An 18,202-nucleotide genomic window follows, 5' to 3' on the forward strand; every position below is an offset into this window, starting at 1 on the left:
TTTCTGGACATATTGACTATTATATTCTGAGACTGGGTCCTGCTAAAATCCTCTTGAGAATGGAATGTCAATAGATTTGTTGTTGTTTTAGCAGGAAGTAAACACCTTAGGTTAAGACCATAAGTTTTGTCCTGCTTTCTGTGGGCGGTGGTTCAAATATCATTTCAGGATTCAATGCCATTGTTTTTATTGCCCAGTATATGTGACACTCAGGAGTGTGTCTGGGACTTGGGAGTGGTTTGTATCACAGCTCAGTTCTCAGAGATTTTACTCTGCTCCTTTTGGGTCTGTGCTGCTCATGCACAGCTTGGGGGTGAGCCCAGGATTTGTGTTAGTTCATACACAGAATTAGAGGGATTCCTTTTTCCAATTCTTTTCTCTCTGGGATTTTCTCCACATTCTCTGGCTCCCAAGATCCCCCTTTTCCAATTCCTTTGGCCAGAAAAATGGATTTTTCTCAGACTTTTAGCCCTCCCTCCCCCACCACACTGTCTTACAATTCTATGTCACTGGAGCCACCTTCAGGGTGAAGCAGCAAGAAAAAAAATAATGGGGTTTCCTCCTACACTCTTCACACACAAGGATTCCTTTTTCCGGTTCCACTAGTCAGACAGACAAGGTTCAGGTATCTGCACCACCACCAACATTGTCACCACAGCAGTACAGATCCGCAACTGGGGTTGGCCTCCAAGACAAAGCCAGGAGAGACAAAAAGAGAAAAAAGCAAAAAATGAGGATCCCCCCCCAACTTACTGTTGGCTCTCAGGGGTCTCTTTCTCCAATCCTCTGGCCAGAAAGAGTGGGATTTCTATCGGAGTTTTGGGTGCCCACCCCCACTTCAAAATTCTGTGACTCAGATCTCCAGGCCACCCCCATATCAAGTCCAGAGACACAAGAAGAAAAAAAGAAAAGGAGTCTCCCTGGTACTGGTCGTTCTTCCAGTTTTGATTGCTATTGTTTACTTACCAGAGTCATCAGGTAGTTGCTTTGTATATTCTGTCCAGAGTTTCAGTTGTCATCACTGGGAGAGATAGACTAAGTAAGCTTACTCTATCTTGGTCGGCCCTGGAAGTTCTGGGAATTTTATGTGTGTGTGCATGCATGATATTTATGATATTTCAACCATTTAGATTGGATAGTCATGATATTGAAACAATTATTCAGATTAAATGAGATCACCAAAGTTTTAGATAGAAAAGAGAAGGGGTCCAAGAACTGAGGCCTGGGGCACTCCAACAATTAGAAGTCAGGCAAATGAGGAAGAATGAGAAGACCAGAGATAAGATGAAAACTCAGAAAACCAAGTGTCCTGGATGCTAATAACAGTGTTTCAAGCAGGAGGAAGTGATCCATTGGGTCAATTACTGGCAATAAGTAATATGAAGACTGAGAATTTGCCTTTGGATAATTCCTATGGTTGTGGGGGGAATTAAGTGAGATGCTAAGTAGAACATATTCAATGCAATCCCTTTCAAAATACCAAGGCCATTTTTCACAGAACTAGAGCAAATAATTTTAAAATTTATATGGAAACACAAAAGACACTAAATAACCAAAACAATCTTGAGAAAGAATGGAGCCGAGGACTCATGCTCCTTGACTTCAGACTATACTACAAAGCTATAGTAATCAAAATAGTATGGTACTGGCATAAAAACAGACACATAGGTCATCGAACAAGACAGAAAGCCCAGAAATAAACCCACGCTTACATGGTTAATTAATCGATGGCAAAGGAGGCAAGAATATACATTGGGGAAAAGACAGCCTCTTCAATAAATGGTGTTGGGAAAACTGGACAGCCACATGCAAAAGAATCGTACTGGACTACTTTCTCAAACCATATACAAAAATAAACTCAAATTGAGCTGGTTATTTTTCAAAAACCAGCAGACATGGGAGAAGCTTTGAAAACCAATAAAAGTTACCACTTTGTAAGAGATATTTATATTTATAAGGCAAATCTCCATTTGTAAGGGTGTCTCCTTCTATGTACCAGGAAGAGAAGGATGACTAAATCTCTAGAAACTCTTATCAATGAAGATGGCAACTGACTTGAATGTGTATAACAACCTTACCCTTGTTTACTATGCTTTTCCTGATAACCACCCATACCTGGCCCCTGCACCCCCCCACACACCCCCATACACACAACATCTTCTTTTGCTTTAGCTGGAGATGGTACTTAAGGTGGTGGCTTGGGCCATTTTGGAGAGTTACTCAGTTCTCCTGGGTATCTTCCATTTATATAAGAGGTATACATGTTATTAAACTTCTGTTTGTTTTTCTCCTGTTAATCTGTCTTTTAATAAAAGGATGGTCTTATCCAAGAACCTAAAAGGGTAGAGGGAAAATTATTTTTCCTCCCTTACAATTCCATATATGATATCCTCTCAATTAAGATAAGGAAATCAATGATCAGTCAAGATTGTTTCCTATTTCAACCATTGATCCTATAGTAGCCAACTTCCTGCATGACCAATACAAAATTGCAATGAATTTGAAGGAACAGACTCCTTCTTACCTATTCTTCCTCTCACTTGGAGAAAAGCACCCTCTATGTTGAATTACCTGTGAAAGACACGACACCATCCTGTATTTCTTGGGGTCACAAATGGTGGCTTACTAGCTTATTTATGGTCCTGATCCCATTTTCTGAAAACTGTGTCACGGTTGTTCTAATAAAAGGGAGATGCCTTCGGAGAGACGTTGATGATTTTTAGGGAGAAATTAATTTATAGTAAATAAGTTGTATGCTCTGTTTGTATCCTACATCAGCCTCACCTCTGGACTGGACCAAGCTTTGGTGCATCGGCCATTACTGTGATTTATCATTAGCTGATTACCTAGTCAATTGTTCTCTTATTGAAATAAAGTGAGAAAAATCAAACTAATCTTCCATTCAATGGAAGGTATTACAAATGGCAGTTCCTTTTACACTCAAGAGACTCCAGGCAGCCCAGATGATCACCCGGTATGATGTGATACACACAGCTGCCTAGCAGGTACAATGTGGCTCTCCAAGGGCACATCCACCTCCAATCATTTAGTGCTTGTCTTTGGCCATGAGTGTGTGTGTGTGTGTGTGTGTGTGTGTGTAAGCAGGCAACGAGAGTTATTTGGGAGGCCAGGACTGATGCAATAAGTCAAAATTCTTAACACCAGATGCATGTTCATCCTTCTGTGTTAAATTATTGTGGGATACTATTATTATTATTATTCACACAAAGGGAGGCTACATTTACTTTCCTGTGTGTGGAAAGGCAGGACTGGACATTTAAATCTAAAAAGTACTAAAGAAGAGTGAAGCCACGCTGGGGTTGGGGATGGCGGTGGGGGATGCAGGCTTTGAAGTCGGCAGCTCACCCAGGTATGGCTTGCCCAGAGATTGATTCAGACTGCAGGAAAACAGCACGCATATTCAGTCCTCTGACATGCGGTAGCCTTGCTTTTCTGAGTCCATAATGCCATTGTAAGTCTAAGATTTGGCCTTGGTTTTTCAGTTTCAATGCGATTACATTTCTAACGAGAAATCTGTAGTGGCATGAGGTTTGTCTTTTATCTCAAGCCTCTCCCAGTAAATTGCTAAACTCCCTCAATCCTCTCTCAGCAACCTTGTATGCCTGTACAAGGGAGAAAAAAAAAACTGATATATTGTTACAACTAATGCTATTACCCCGAAAACTCCCCAGATTTTACTTTGTTGCACCAGGAATTAGAAAGTTTCTGAGGCTTTCTTATATTTCTGAAAGGGAAACTTTGGGGGTATGCTCATAATGGGTAACCAGCCTGCAAATATGTTAGCTTTTCTTCTCATTAACACATAGTCTCAGCTGGGAATTTAGACTTTCCAAGAGGGAAGAGCCAAGTGCCAGCACAGAGCATTCACCCAGGTTGGCTTAAGATGGGCCTATACAGCTCCTTGATACCTATACCAAAACTCCTCTGGATAAAGCGACATGGGAACATGCTTATAGAGGAAAGCAAAATTTTTTTTAAGTGGCTGGGTTTATTTATTAGAAATTAATATGCCTCTGTGGGGACTAGTTTTGTGACACATTGTGTCATTTGCAGAACTGGTTGGGGGTCCATACACCACAGCTGTTCATTTTCTCAGGTGCTGCACATTCCCCATGAGATAGTCTTCATCCACCATTAGCCTCATCCCTAATGGCCTATATTAATTTATAACTGAGGGGAATTGCAAAAATGCACTATGTTTCACAGAAGCAAGGCGAGCTCTTGCAACCCTTTTAAAGTCATAATAAATTAAGCTGCAAAGTATGCCCATATTTATCTTGCATCATTTTTATAGTTATTGCTGCTATTTTTCTTATGCTACCTTAATTAAGATATGTCTTTGGAGGATTAACTTCTGTTGGAAAAAAAAAGCATAATTTTAAAAAATAGCTTTGTTTTGTGTCTGTGAATAAAGAGTAGGTGCTTTGGGTTGACCAGATGGTAGAAAGAGGCGGGGAGCTCTGGCCTGGGAGTCTCATTCTGTTTCTACCTTATACTAGCCAGGTGACTTGGGTGTTACTTGCCCCCCTCTGGGCCTCAGTTCTGGAAAAAGAAGAAGTTGGACTAGCCAATCTCTGGGGCCCTTTCCTTGGTTCTTTGACCAGCCCCTCCCGTTGTTAACTAAGCAATCAAGCCAATGGCTGTCAGATTTGTTCATGTCTGTCATGAAACTCACTGAAATAGTTAAAATCTGAGTTAGTTTTTAATGACTGAACTGAGTAGGCTACTCAGTATCCAGATAGATCATTCCACAGCTGGTTGTTATGACAACCAGAAACAATGCTGCAAAAGCCAAGGACTCGGTGGAGAGAAATGGTCACAACCAGTGGCCCCTCTGCTATGGGAGCTTTCAAAGGGCCGAGTTAGCCCTGTGGATTTGTTCTCTCCAGCCCAGGGCCAACACTGGTCCCATTAGTCTTTCTATCTGATATGAGGTTTTGCACTTAGTCATTTTACAACAGCTATGTATTTAATCTACAAAGCAACCCTGAAAAATCCCTTGGTGTAGCCAACCGTAGCCTGCTCTTCAAGCTAATTATTTTTCTTTGTTAATGAGAAAGTATCCATATGCCTAGTAAATTCTTGTCCGTATACATCTTTATTTTCATTAATTTTATGCAACATAGCTCAAGCAATAAGTCAATGTCTGGTTAAGAAGGGCATACAATGCCCTTTTAAGGTTTTACAATCACAAAAGATTTCCCCTCTTTAGTTCCTCTTGAAGAGGCGTACTTTTTTTTTTCCAGGTCAAAGAGAAATAACACAGCAATCCTTCCAGCCAGGCTCTCCTGCAACAGGCCACACTCCACCAAGCAGGAGGTTGGCCGTTACCACTTACGGTAAATCACTAGACAGCGGAGGCCATCTTTGCCAGTCAGAAATATTTCCTCACCACACTGGTTCTGTTTGATTGGTCTTGGGTTTATGCAGTTCCTGGCACAGGGAGGGCCTTTTCCTCCTCTGCCAGGTTTCTTTCAGCCTTGCTACAGCCTAGTTTCAACTCTGGCTTAGAATCCAACCCACAAAACTACCTTTCCAATTACTCCTTTTGGCCCAAGGAATGTCACCCAGTTTCCAGTGAAGGCCTCAGTCAAAGGCCTTGTTGTTCTGGGAGGTGGTACCCCAGTGGGATGGGCCATTGCCAACCACGTCTCCCTCACCCACCCCAGCCCTGGGGACTACTGGGGGACTTTTGAGTTCCCACAGCTCCATAAGCAGGCACTGAGGGTCTGGGACGCCTTTGGACAAGGTGGCAGGGCATAATTAAGGGGTTCTGAAACTCATGACTTATAAAGACCCTGGTCAAGCTGACTCTGAAAATAAAAGAGAAAAAAAAAGGTTTTCAAGCAATAACAAATAATAATAATATGGATTAGGTCTCAAACTAACACAAACTAATTTAGGATTTGAGGCCACTTAGCAGGAAACCTCCCATTCATGTTCCCAGAACTCTATCCCTCCCTGTTGTCCACACACAATGTTCCCTTTCTCAGGAAGTAATTTCTGTTAAAAAGCTTTTATTGCTCAGTTTATGGGGATTTCATACTCGGATTTACAATACTTCTCAGGCTCCATACACACAAGTCATGGGATCTTGATTTCTGAAGAGGGAGTAGCTGCTGATATCTTAAAGAAGACATCAGCTTTGGCCAATGCCCCAACTTCTTTAGGGGAAGACTTTGTCCCTAGAACTGAGAAAGGAATAATGCTGGAAATGCCATGTGGTCACTGGTGGCTGAACCTCATATGAACCACACGTCACCTGACCCCACCTCTCTCCATCCCTGCCCCTCTCATTGCTGCTCCCACTTATTTGATAATGGGATGGGAGACATCAGGCCAAAATATTTATTAAGCACACTCTGAATGCAGAACAAAGTCCAAGGCAAAAAGAATGGGGAGAAGGGAATCAAAACTTACAGTTCGGACCTTAATAGTCTTTCACTAGGACTCTCACTACAGCCTGATAAATGGTCTTCATGCTGCTAGCTTCTCCTCCATTCTCGAATCCAGTGGTTCTCAAACTTTAGGGGCATCAGATTTACCTGGGGGGGATGATTATTAAAGCACAGGTTTCTGGGCCTCACTCTCAGATTGTCTGATACAGCAGGTCTGAGGTGGAAGCAAGAATTTGCAGTATTAAAAGTTTCCATATGATTCTTATATTCATGGACCAGGGACCACACTTTGAGAACCACTGCTCTTATCCATTCTTCTCCCTGTTTCCAGAATGATCCCCTAGCATAGGAGTCTGACCAAGCACTCATCACCCAGTCACTATGGAATAAAGTCTCAACTCAACATGACATTTAGGGCCTCCCCACTGGGGTCCCAGCTGATGTGTGCAGTCACAACCTCACACATCCCATGTTTTAGCTTTTAGCTTGGATTCCCTCAGAAGCAAACCCAGAGACAAGGATTTGAAGGGTAATGCCAGGAAGCAATAGCGTAGGAGGCAGTAAGTAAGACAGGGAAAAAAAGGAAACCAATACAGAGTTAGTTAAAGAGAAGATTACTGCTGTGGGCAACTGGGGTCCAATCTCACTGGGGGCCTCTGGAGGACCGCATAGAGAACACCTCAGAGCTATCCTGCCCAAGAGCTGAAGTACCTGGGGAATTATCCACCAATTTCTGTCAGCCTTTCGTTGAGGGCTACCTCTAGACCCATCAACTGCCTGTCACTTCCGGCGTGCCCCTATACAAATCTAGGTCACTGTGGAGGCCAGAGAAAGCACTCAGGCAGAGCCCTAGGTACTTGAAGCAGGAAGCCATCAGGTCAGAGTACATGCAAATGGTGACTGCTGAGCGCTCTTTGATGCGCCACCATCAGCTTCTACTCTACAAGTCCTCTTCATACCCAGCTCTTTCACACATCTCTTCTCCTGTGCAGAAGGGCCCAAGCCTGCCTTCTCCTGCTCTGGCTCTCTGGAAGACAGAGTTTTGGATGGGGCTGAGATGATTCTTTAGGGCTTAGGTTGGCAGTAGGCTGGGTGATCATCAGCTCAGTAGCACACAAGTCTGTATAACCAGACAAAGTTAAGGAGCCCAGGGGCAGGTGGTGAGTAGAAACAGCAGCACCAAGAGGGCCATGAGCACTAAGGAAAGACGCTGCAGGGTGGGGTGGTGGCGTGGGGTGTGCTGACAAAGCAGCTGAGGGGGTGTCTGCAGGCAGTCTTTTGAAGTCATCCTTTGGGACAAATTTTGAGCCTTTTGGCCTTTAGGCCAGTGGTGGCCACCTGCCCTGCAGTGATTATGAAACACAATCGAATGCAAGATGAAATAGTGGAATTACATCATCCTGTTGCCCAAATGGTAAGTCTTAGAGCACAGGCTGGTAAAGAAGGGTTTGCACAGCACTCGTGGGTGTGGTTACTGTGACCATACCCTGGCACTTAGGTGACATGCTGCCCCTTCCAAGTGCTGTTAGAACCCCCTCTTTCTCAGTCAGTCTTTGCCTCAGGCACTGAGCCTCAGATATTGTTAATTTCTTGAGAACCCAACAAGGTGAGAATATTCTCTCCCTTGATTTTCAGACTTCTTGTTCTGCTATTGGGGTTATGGGAGTGCAGAGTTATGGATGGCTTAAAGTGATTCCGGGCAACAAGGATGTGTAACACTGGTGTGTGTGGGTGGGCAAGAAAGACAAGAGTAATAAACAATCAAAAATTCCCATTTAATGTTATATAGTAACTTAATATTCACTATATAAAACTAAAATGTCTTCTGTAAAAAAAAAAATAGAAATTTTTTCCTAAGGAAATCTTCTGACCGAAACAGTCTTAAGCTCATGAAATGTTAGTGAGTGGCTGATTCATATCCTTTTTTTTTTTAACCCCTTTATCCTTTTTAATCACAGTTGAAGTGATATATGCATGAACTTTGCAAGGCATAAGAAAACATAATTTACTTGACATGATTTGGGGAGAGAAAAACTGAAATATATTAAACATCACTCAACCACATTATTTAGAGAGAATAAAATCAGAGACACTAATTGCCCATGATGGCTATTTATACAATGCGCCACTGGAGTGAAGGGATCCTGGCTGCTCTTGAAATAGGCAGTTTAAATTTGATCCAGAAGGCAACCAGTGGAGCCAGTAAAGACACATAATCTGGGAGGTGACATGTTTTCTCTGTTAAAGTACAGCTATTGAGACGGTAAAGAAACAAGAACAGGCCCTAGTCTAGTCTCAAGTGAGACTGCAGGGTGGAAAAACTTTGCCCCCTTTTCTATCTCGTTCTCCTGCTTGATGTCCTTCCTTCAGATGTCCTGAAGATGACCCCTAAGTGTCCCAAACTCAACCGGGCAATGACTTCTGCTTTAGAATGATCCTTTCTTTCCTCCACATCCACCAAAATGTACCTGTTCTATGTCTTAATCTTCAAAAGTTTGCTATGTGATTAATTAGCTATCAACTATAACCTAATACACAAATTCCCATAAAGACTCAAGGACAAATGGTGGCACAAGGAGAATCCATCAATTTCCCATGTCAATTTGGGGATCACATAGAGAGGTCTTCTTTTTCTTAATGCATCCTGTTAGTGTGAACAATAAAATTCAAGTGAATAAATGCACCCGAATAAAAACACCTCAGGGTTTTAAGGATTCTAGTACTTCCCAAAGAAGTTGTGATGGGGATGCATAGGTTCAGTTGCCAAATCATTTTGTTCATGGTGTTGACATTTGAGGATCCCTATTAGAGAAAGGAGAAAGGTCTACATTCACTTTCTTCCAAATATATAGGCTTGCCTGAATTTCCTAAAAATAAAAAGGTCTAAGGAAGTTATCTTAGAATTTTCAGTTCTAATAAGTTAGAAATAGATTTTTATCTTTCCCTGGTGAAATTTAAGTTCTAGTTTCCAATTTCTCAGATCATTCCTTTAGGCACTATACTACCTGGAATGGCACTGGTCTCTCTAAGCCTTGACGTATCTTCGTTTTTACGCACTGCCAGGCAATATGAATGTCATCAGAGTAATAAACAGCCAAAACAGCCACACAAAAGACACTAACCAATTTGTGCCAATGGTATAAAGGCTCACCCCCAGGTTCTCCACAAAGGGCCTGTGCCCACTGCCAGGTGCCCTTCCCACCCAAAACACTATTCCTTTGCTCCCAAAGATGTTGCAGTTAACACCGCCAATTAAGATTACTTTGGGGGGGCTTCCCTGGTGGCGCAGTGGTTGAGAATCTGCCTGCCAATGCAGGGGACACGGGTTCGAGCCCTGGTCTGGGAAGATCCCACATGCCGCGGAGCAACTGGGCCCGTTAGCCACAACTACTGAGCCTGCGCGTCTGGAGCTTGTGCTCCGCAACAAGAGAGGCCGCGACAGTGAGAGGCCCGTGCACCGCGATGAAGAGTGGCCCCCACTCGCCGCAACTGGAGAAAGCCCTCGCACAGAAACGAAGACGCAACACAGCCAAAAATAAATAAATAAATAAATTAAAAAAAAAAAGATTACTTTGGGGAAGGGAATGGAAACTGAGTTAAACTAGTAGTACCTGCAATATACCAGGCAATGTATTAAGGTGCTTTCATAGACCTTTATTTCCTTTACTTGCCCCAAACGCTTGTAAAATCGGCATTATAATTCTCTACTCCTCAAAGAGAAACCTGAAAAAGAAAAAGTTACTTGCCACCTAAATTAAGTAGCAGAACAAAAACTGGCTCCGAGACCCATGCTATCTCCTCCAAATTAGTGGTTCTCGAATGTGTCATTCTCCAGACCAGCAGCGTCATCATCACCTGGGAACTTGTTAGAAATGCACATTCTCGGGCCTTGCTCCAGATCCACTGGATGAGAAACTCAGACAATCTGAGAAGCTCAGGAATTTGTGTCTTAACAAGCCCTCCAGTGAGGCTGATACTCCTCAAAATTGGAGAACACCTGTCCTAGAGCACAAATCCACATGACGATACCCAGAAATGAGCTCATCACAGTGTGGTCCCTTGCCAGGGGCATTTAATCGTTACAAGCCCAGATACAAGCTCACTCCTCTGTACCCTCCCTGTTCTCAGATGATCTCTTAGTCTTAACAGCCATCCTTGTCCGTATCATCTTGTTGCCATTTATCACTTATGTCTCACAACAACTCTTCCACTGGGGCCTGAAACTCTTAGATTTTTGCAGTGATTTAATTTTTCACATCTGTCTTCCACTTAACAGTGCCTGACAACAGTGGCTTGCATAAAGCTACAAGCTCCATAAATATTGGTTTCCATGATGAATGGACATATCAGAAGCGCTAACAATCACTTTGTATACCTCAAAAATATTGGAATATTCTTCAGCCTGGAGAGAACCTATTAAATGAAATGCTGACAAATGAGAATGTGTTCTCCTCAAGGTCGGTGCTTCTTCAAGTCCGACGTGCCCACAAACCACTTGAGGATCTTGTTAAGATGCAGATTTCATTCAGGAGTCTAACTTCCTACAAGCTCCCAAGTGATGTCCATGCCGCTGGTCCACAGACCACACTTTGAGTAGTGTGGTTAGGGTGTCCATGATCTCAAAGGGTCTGAAAACTGGGACACAGGAAGAATAGTTGCGGTGGAGTCCTCTATGGTTGGATTTGGACATTTGGAGGTGAAGGGTAGTACATTCACCCTCAGCTGGCCCAAGGGCAGTGAGGGGACGTTATATTACATTTAGAAGATTTTGATTTCAGCTCAATAGAGAGGAACTCCCAAACCATCAGAATTGTCAATGCAGTAAATGGGTTGCCTGAAATTATCTGTGCCCTCCCCACCTTCCCCAGCCCGGGAAGTGTTCCGTGGCAGATGAGGGATCAATGGGCAGGGGTATCACAGAAGGGAATCCTGAATGGGACAAGATGGCCCCAGGGCCGATCCAGCAAGGTTTAGGTACACTCTTTCATTCTCCAACTGAGAGCAGAGACCACGTCTCATTCTTATTAATAATGTTGTCAGTGTTCCTAATATAGGTCAAACATATATTCTGAAGAAAATATGAATTTATAAAAGTGCAAAGGAAAAGTGAAAAATCAGTTAAGTCCTATTACCCAGAAATAACTACTGTGAACATTATAGACTATTTCCTTCAAACTCTTTTCTAAGCATATATTTTTAAACGGTTGAGATTTTCTTGATATAAAATTTTGAACTCTGATTTTTTTCCCTTAGTATTTATATCTTAAGTAATTCCTCATGTCATTAAAAAATGCTTCATAATGCTTCTTAATCGCTGCATCATATTGTTTTCTTGTACGTACTGAAATGGATTTAATCAACCCCTAATCACAGGCCATTTCTGCTATTTCCATATCCTCACTATTTTACATAATGTTACAAAGATTAACTTAGTGCATAAATCTTGGTCTGCATCTCCAATTATTTCCTTAGGTTGCCTTACTAGAGTATGGATATTTTAAGGCTCTAAATAGATATTCTCCAATTGCTTTTTAGAAAACTTGTACCACCAGAAATGAGAGAAAGTATGGATTCCCCATTTTCCTCAGCAATAGGGAAATTACCACTTTAAAAAATTTGTGACATTGATTTCATAGAAATAGACTCATTATAGTATTCCAGTTATATTTCTCTGACTCCATTTAAAGTTAAATACAATTTTAGGTTTGTCTGCCATTTTTATTTCTGTTTTGTGACTGAATTCTTGGCTTATTTTCCACTAGTCCTAGAATATTCCTTATCAAATGTGTATGATATTCTTTTTACATATTGAAGATAAATCTGATAAGCCATCATTTGTTGTATCTGCTTAAACTATTTATTGTCTAATGTTATGTTTTCAATGTTCCAAAAGTTTTAATTTCATTATCAAATCTATTAATCTTTTTCTGCTCCCTTCAACGTCTTTTATACTTGGAAAGTCTTCTCCAAGTACAAAGGATATACTTAGTCAATAAATGTTCAATTTTTATGGTTTGAATTTTGACAGTGAACTTTAATCCATGTATAATTAATGTTCAGGTGGGCTATATAGGTTTCTTTTCCAAAGAGCTGTTCTTCTAACGAATGTATTGAATAATGTGTATCTTCTCCCACTGAATTTTTCTACATTGAAAACTTTTGTTTGTTAAAGGTACAAAAACACTTTGTTCTGTCAGTTTATTATATTTCTAGTGAGAGCATATGACTGAGTATGCATCATTTTTTAAAAATCTTGATTTAAAACTTGCAATCTCAAAGTCTCAAACCAAGTTTATTTCTCAAATTTTCACTTTGAAAAATTTCAAAACTACAGAAAAATTAAAATAATAATACAATGAATACCCATATACTCTCCACCTATATTCACCAATTGTTTATAGTTCCTTTAACTTTTTATACGTTCTCCCTCCCCTCCCTTCCCCTTCCCCCTCTCTGTTTTGTTTTGTTTTCCTGAACCACTTGATAGATGCAATCATTTTGACACTTGAACTTCACCCCAAAATCTTCACCATGTATCTCCTAAAAACAAGAGCATCTTCTTACATAAACAGAATACTTGGGAAACAACATTCATACAGTAGTACTATTAACTAATAAATTGTCCATACTCAAATTTCCCCAATTGTCCCAATTATATTCTTTATAGTTTTCCTTTTCCTCATATAGAATTCAATCAAGGATTACACATTGTATTTAGTTCTTGTGGCCCTTTAGTCTCCTTCTTTTGTCTCTCATGATACCGACAGTTTTTCGATATTTCAGGCCGGTTGTCTTATAGACTGTTTCACAATCTGGCTAGCCTGAGAGTTTATTCAAGAGTAGATCCTAGTTAAATATTTTTGTTAGAAAAACTTCATAGGTAGTGTTGTGTCTTCTCAGAGCATCACATCAGGAGACTCCTATTGATTTTTTTTTAATCAGCTTAATTGACATATAATGTACATGCACTAAAATTAGCCAATTTTAAGTGTAAAATTGAATGGATATTGACAAATTTATAGTCATGTAACCACCACTTCGGTCATGATTTAGAACACCTGCAACATCCCAAAAGGCTCCCGTGTGGCCCTTTGCAATCAGTCTCCTTCCCACAATCTTGGCATCCACTGACCTGCTTTCTGTCACTATAGTTTTGACTTTTCTAGAATGTCATACGAATATATCACACAGACTTCCTTGTCTGTCTTCTTTCGCTTAACATAATACTTTTGGATTCATCCATGTTGTTGTATGTATCAATACATCATAGTTTGTTTATTCATTCACCAGTTGATTGACATTTGGAGTCTCTTCTTTTTCCTTTCTGTTTTTTTGGCTGCACCCGTGGCTTGCGGGATCTGAGTACCCTGACCAGGGATCGAACCTGTGCCTCCTGCAGTGGAAGCGCGGGGTCTTAACCACTGGACCGCCAGGGAAGTCCCTGACGTCTTTTCAATTTGGGGCTATTATTAACAAAGCTGCTATGAATATTTGAATACAAGTCTTTGGACACATGTTTTCATTTCTCTGGGGTATATACCTAGGCATGGGATCAATGGGTCATATGGTAGGTATGCTTAACTTTATACGAGACTCCCAAACTATTTTGCAAAGTGACTGGACCATTTTGCATTCCACCAATTGCTCTGCACCCTAGCCAGCACTTGGTATTATTAATATTTTTAAAAAATGTTAGCCATTCTAATGGGTGTGTAATGGTGGCACATTGTGGCTTTGATTTGCATTCCCTTAACAGCAAATAATGTTGAACTCCTTTTTGTGTGTTTCTTTGCCATTTGAATACCTTCACTGGTGAAGTGTCTCTTCAAATCTTTCACCTATTTTTTAAATTGGGTTGTTTGTTTTCCTAATCTTGAGTTTTGAAAGTTCTTTATATATTCTGGATACAAGTCTTTTGTTGGATATGCTATTTACAAATACTTTTTCTCCCAGTCTGTGGCTTCCCTTTTAATTTTCTTACTATATCTTTTGAAGAACAGAAGTTTTACAGTTTGATCAAGTTCAATTAGTCAATTTATATGCTGTAAATATCCATATATAGGTTTTTGTATGAACATATGTTTGCATTTCTCTGGATTAAAGGCCCAGGAGTGAAGTTGCTGGGTCATATGAAAGGTACATGTTTAGTTTTTTTTTAAAACATCTTTATTAGAGTATAATTGCTTTACAATGGTGTGTTAGTTTCTGCTTTACAACAAAGTGAATCAGTTATACATATACATATGTCCCCGTATCTCTTCCCTCTTGCATCTCCCTCCCTCCCACCCTCCCTATCCCACCCCTCTAGGTGGTCACAAAGCACGGAGCTGATCTCTCTGTGCTATGCAGCTGCTTCCCACTAGCTATCTATTTTACGTTTGGTAGTGTATATATGTCCATGCCACTCTCTCACTTTGTCCCAGCTTACCGTATCCTCCCCGTATCCCTTCCCTGTATCCTCAAGTCCATTCTCTAGTAGGTCTGCATCTTTATTCCCATCTTGCCCCTAGGTTCTCCTGACCATTTTCTTTTTTTTTTTTTTTTTAGATTCCATATATATGTGTTAGCATACGGTATTTGTTTTCCTCCTTCTGACTTACTTCACTCTGTATGACAGACTCTAGGTCCATCCACCTCACTACAAATAACTCAGTTTTGTTCCTTTTTATGGCTGAGTAATATTCCATTGTATATATGTGCCACATCTTCTTTATCCATTCATCTGTTGATGGACACTTAGGTTGCTTCCATGTCCTGGCTATTGTAAATAGAGCTGCAATGAACATTTTGGTACATGACTCTTTCTGAATTATGGTTTTCTCAGGGTATATGCCCAGTAGTGGGATTGCTGGGTCGTATGGTAGTTCTGTTTTTAGTTTTTTAAGGAACCTCCATACTGTTCTCCATAGTGGCTGTATCAATTTACATTCCCACCAACACATGTTTAGTTTTTAAGAAAGTGCCAAGTTGTTTTACAGAGTGGCTATACCATTTTACATCCCCACCAGCAAAGAGCAAGAGATTCAGCTTCTCCACATCCAGTCAGTATTTGTTGTTGTCACTATTTTTTTAGGCACTCTGAGAGATGTGTACTAATATTGCATTGTGACTGTTTGCCTTTCCTTAATGGATAAATGATATTGAGTGTCTTTTTATGTGCTTATTTTTCATTTTTTGGTGAAATTTCTGTTCACGTCTTTTGTTCCTTTTGTAATTGATTGTTTGTTTACTACTGAGCTTTGAGATTTCTTTACATATATCCTTTGTTGGATATATGGTTTGCAAAGATTTTCTCTTGGTCTGTAGCTTGTTTTCTCTTCCTCTTAACAGGGTCTTTTGCAAAGCAAATATTTAAATTTGGTGAAGTCCAATTTATCTTTCTTTTTCTTTTATGTATCATGCTTTTGATATCAAGTCTAAGAACTCTTCACTTGCCCCTTATCCTGAATGTTTTCTCCTGGGTTTTATTTTTCTGAAAGTTTTATGGCTTACCATATTACATGTAAGTCCATGATCCATCTTGAGGTGATAGTATAAAGTGTGAAGTTTAAGTCAAAGTTCTTTTCTTTTTTGACTTATGGATGTTCAATTACTTCAGTATCATTTGTTGAAATGCTATCTTTCCTCCACTGACTTAGTTTTGCTCATTTGTCAAAGATCAGTTTGTACCATTTGTGTGGGTCTATTTCTGGCTTCTCTCTTCCCTTCCATTGATTTATGTGTCTATCATTCCACCAATGACAAACAATCTAGATGATTGTAGATATATAATGAATCTTTAAATCAGATAGACTGATTCTTCCTACTTTGTTCTTCTTTTTCAAGGTTGCTATAGCTATTCTAGTTCCTTTCTTTTCCATATAAATTTTAGAATAATGTTGTCTATATCGCCAAAAATTCTTACTGAAATTTTGATAGAAATTGCATTAAATCTGTATACCAACTTGGGAGAATTCACACCTTTAGTATGTTGAGTTTTCCAGACCATGCTCAATTGATATATTTTTATTGAGGTGAAATTCACATAACATTAACTATTTCAAAATGTAACTTTTAGGGGCAATTAGTACATTCACAATTTTGTACAATCATCACCTCCACCTAGTTCCAAAACATTTTCACCGACCCAAAATAAAACTCTCTCCTTCCGGTCCACTCTGCTTTGTCTCTATAGATTTAGCTATTCTGGATATTTCATATAAATGAAATCATACAATATGTGACCCTTTTCTATCTGCCTTCTTTCACACAGCATAATGTTCTTGAGGTTCATCCATTTTGTAGCATCTATCAGTACCTCATTCCTTTTAACAGCTGAATAACATTCCACTGCATGTTAACACCACAATTTGTTTATCCATTTATCTGTTGATAAACATTTGAGTTGCTTCATTTTTAGTTATTGTGAATAATGCTGCTATGAACATTTGTGCATAAATATTTCTTTGAGTACCTGTTCTGCCTTCATTTTTGAAAGATATTTTTACTGGGCATAACATTCCACATTATCAGTTTAGTATTTCAGTACTTGAAAGACGTTGGTCCATTATCTTCTTCCTTGCATTTTTCCTGATGAAAAATCTGCTGAAATCCTTATTTTTGTTCCTCTGTGCATAACATGTCATTTTTCTGTGGCTGGTTTTAAGATTTTCACTCTATATCTAGCTTTGAGCTGTTTATGATGTTCCTTGGTGTAGTTTTGTTCATATTTCTTGTGCTTGGGTTGAGATTCTTACATCCATATGTTACTTATTTTCATAAAATTTGGAAATTTTTAGGCCATTATTTCCCTGTCTTTCTTCTCCCTCTGTTATAATAATTGCATATTAGAGTGCTTTAAGTTGTCCTGCAGTTCACCAATGTCCTGTTCACTTTTTTCCAATTTTTTACTCTTTGTGTTTCATTTTGGATAATTTCTATTAGTATGTCTTCAAGTTCATTAATCTTTTTCTTCTGCAAAGTCTAATCTGCCATTAATCCCATTCATTATATTTTTCATCTCACCTCATACATTGTAGTTTTTATCAATAGAAGTTTGAGTTGTGTCTTTTTAAATCTTCCATGTCTCTCCTTAACTTTTTGACTATATGGAAAACAGTTTTAATAGCTGTTTGATTGTCCATTTCTGCTAATTATAACATCTGTGTCAGTCTGGGTCAGTTTCTATTGATTTCTTTTTTTTTCCTTGTTGTAAGTTGAAGTTTCCTTTTCTTTGCATGCCTGGTAATTTTTTATTGGAGGCAAGACCTTGTGAATTTTACCTTTTTGGTTGCTGAATATTTATGTATTTCTATCAATATGCTTAAGCTTTTTTTTGGTGAGACATAGCTAAATTATTTGGAAACAGTTTGATCCTTTTAGGTATTGCTTTTTAAATGTGTCAAGTGGGATAAGAACCATGTTTAATCTAACGTTCATTATCCCTTATTATTGGGGCAAGAACTTTCTGAGTACAATTCTCCATGAGAGACTTTACAGTCAGGTTGTTGAGAATAGGCAGTATTATCAGCTTTGTTCAGACACTAAGTACCATTCTCTCTAATCCTTTCAGGTGGTTCCCCAGTCTTGGGTAGTTTCCTCACACACATGCACTGCTCAGTACTCCACTGAATACTCAAGGAGCCTTCTGAAGATCTCTGAAGCTCTATCTCTGTGCAGTTCTCTTCTCTCAAGTAATATGTCCTTTTGAACTCTAGCAACCTTGATATTCCTAGACTCTCAGTCCCATCTCTTCTAGTCAGAGAGGCCACCATATTCTATTTCGTTTCCCTCTTCTTGTGCCA

The sequence above is a fragment of the Balaenoptera borealis genome (assembly GCF_965194805.1).
Source record: "Balaenoptera borealis genome assembly, chromosome: X".
Lineage (NCBI taxonomy): Eukaryota > Metazoa > Chordata > Mammalia > Artiodactyla > Balaenopteridae > Balaenoptera > Balaenoptera borealis.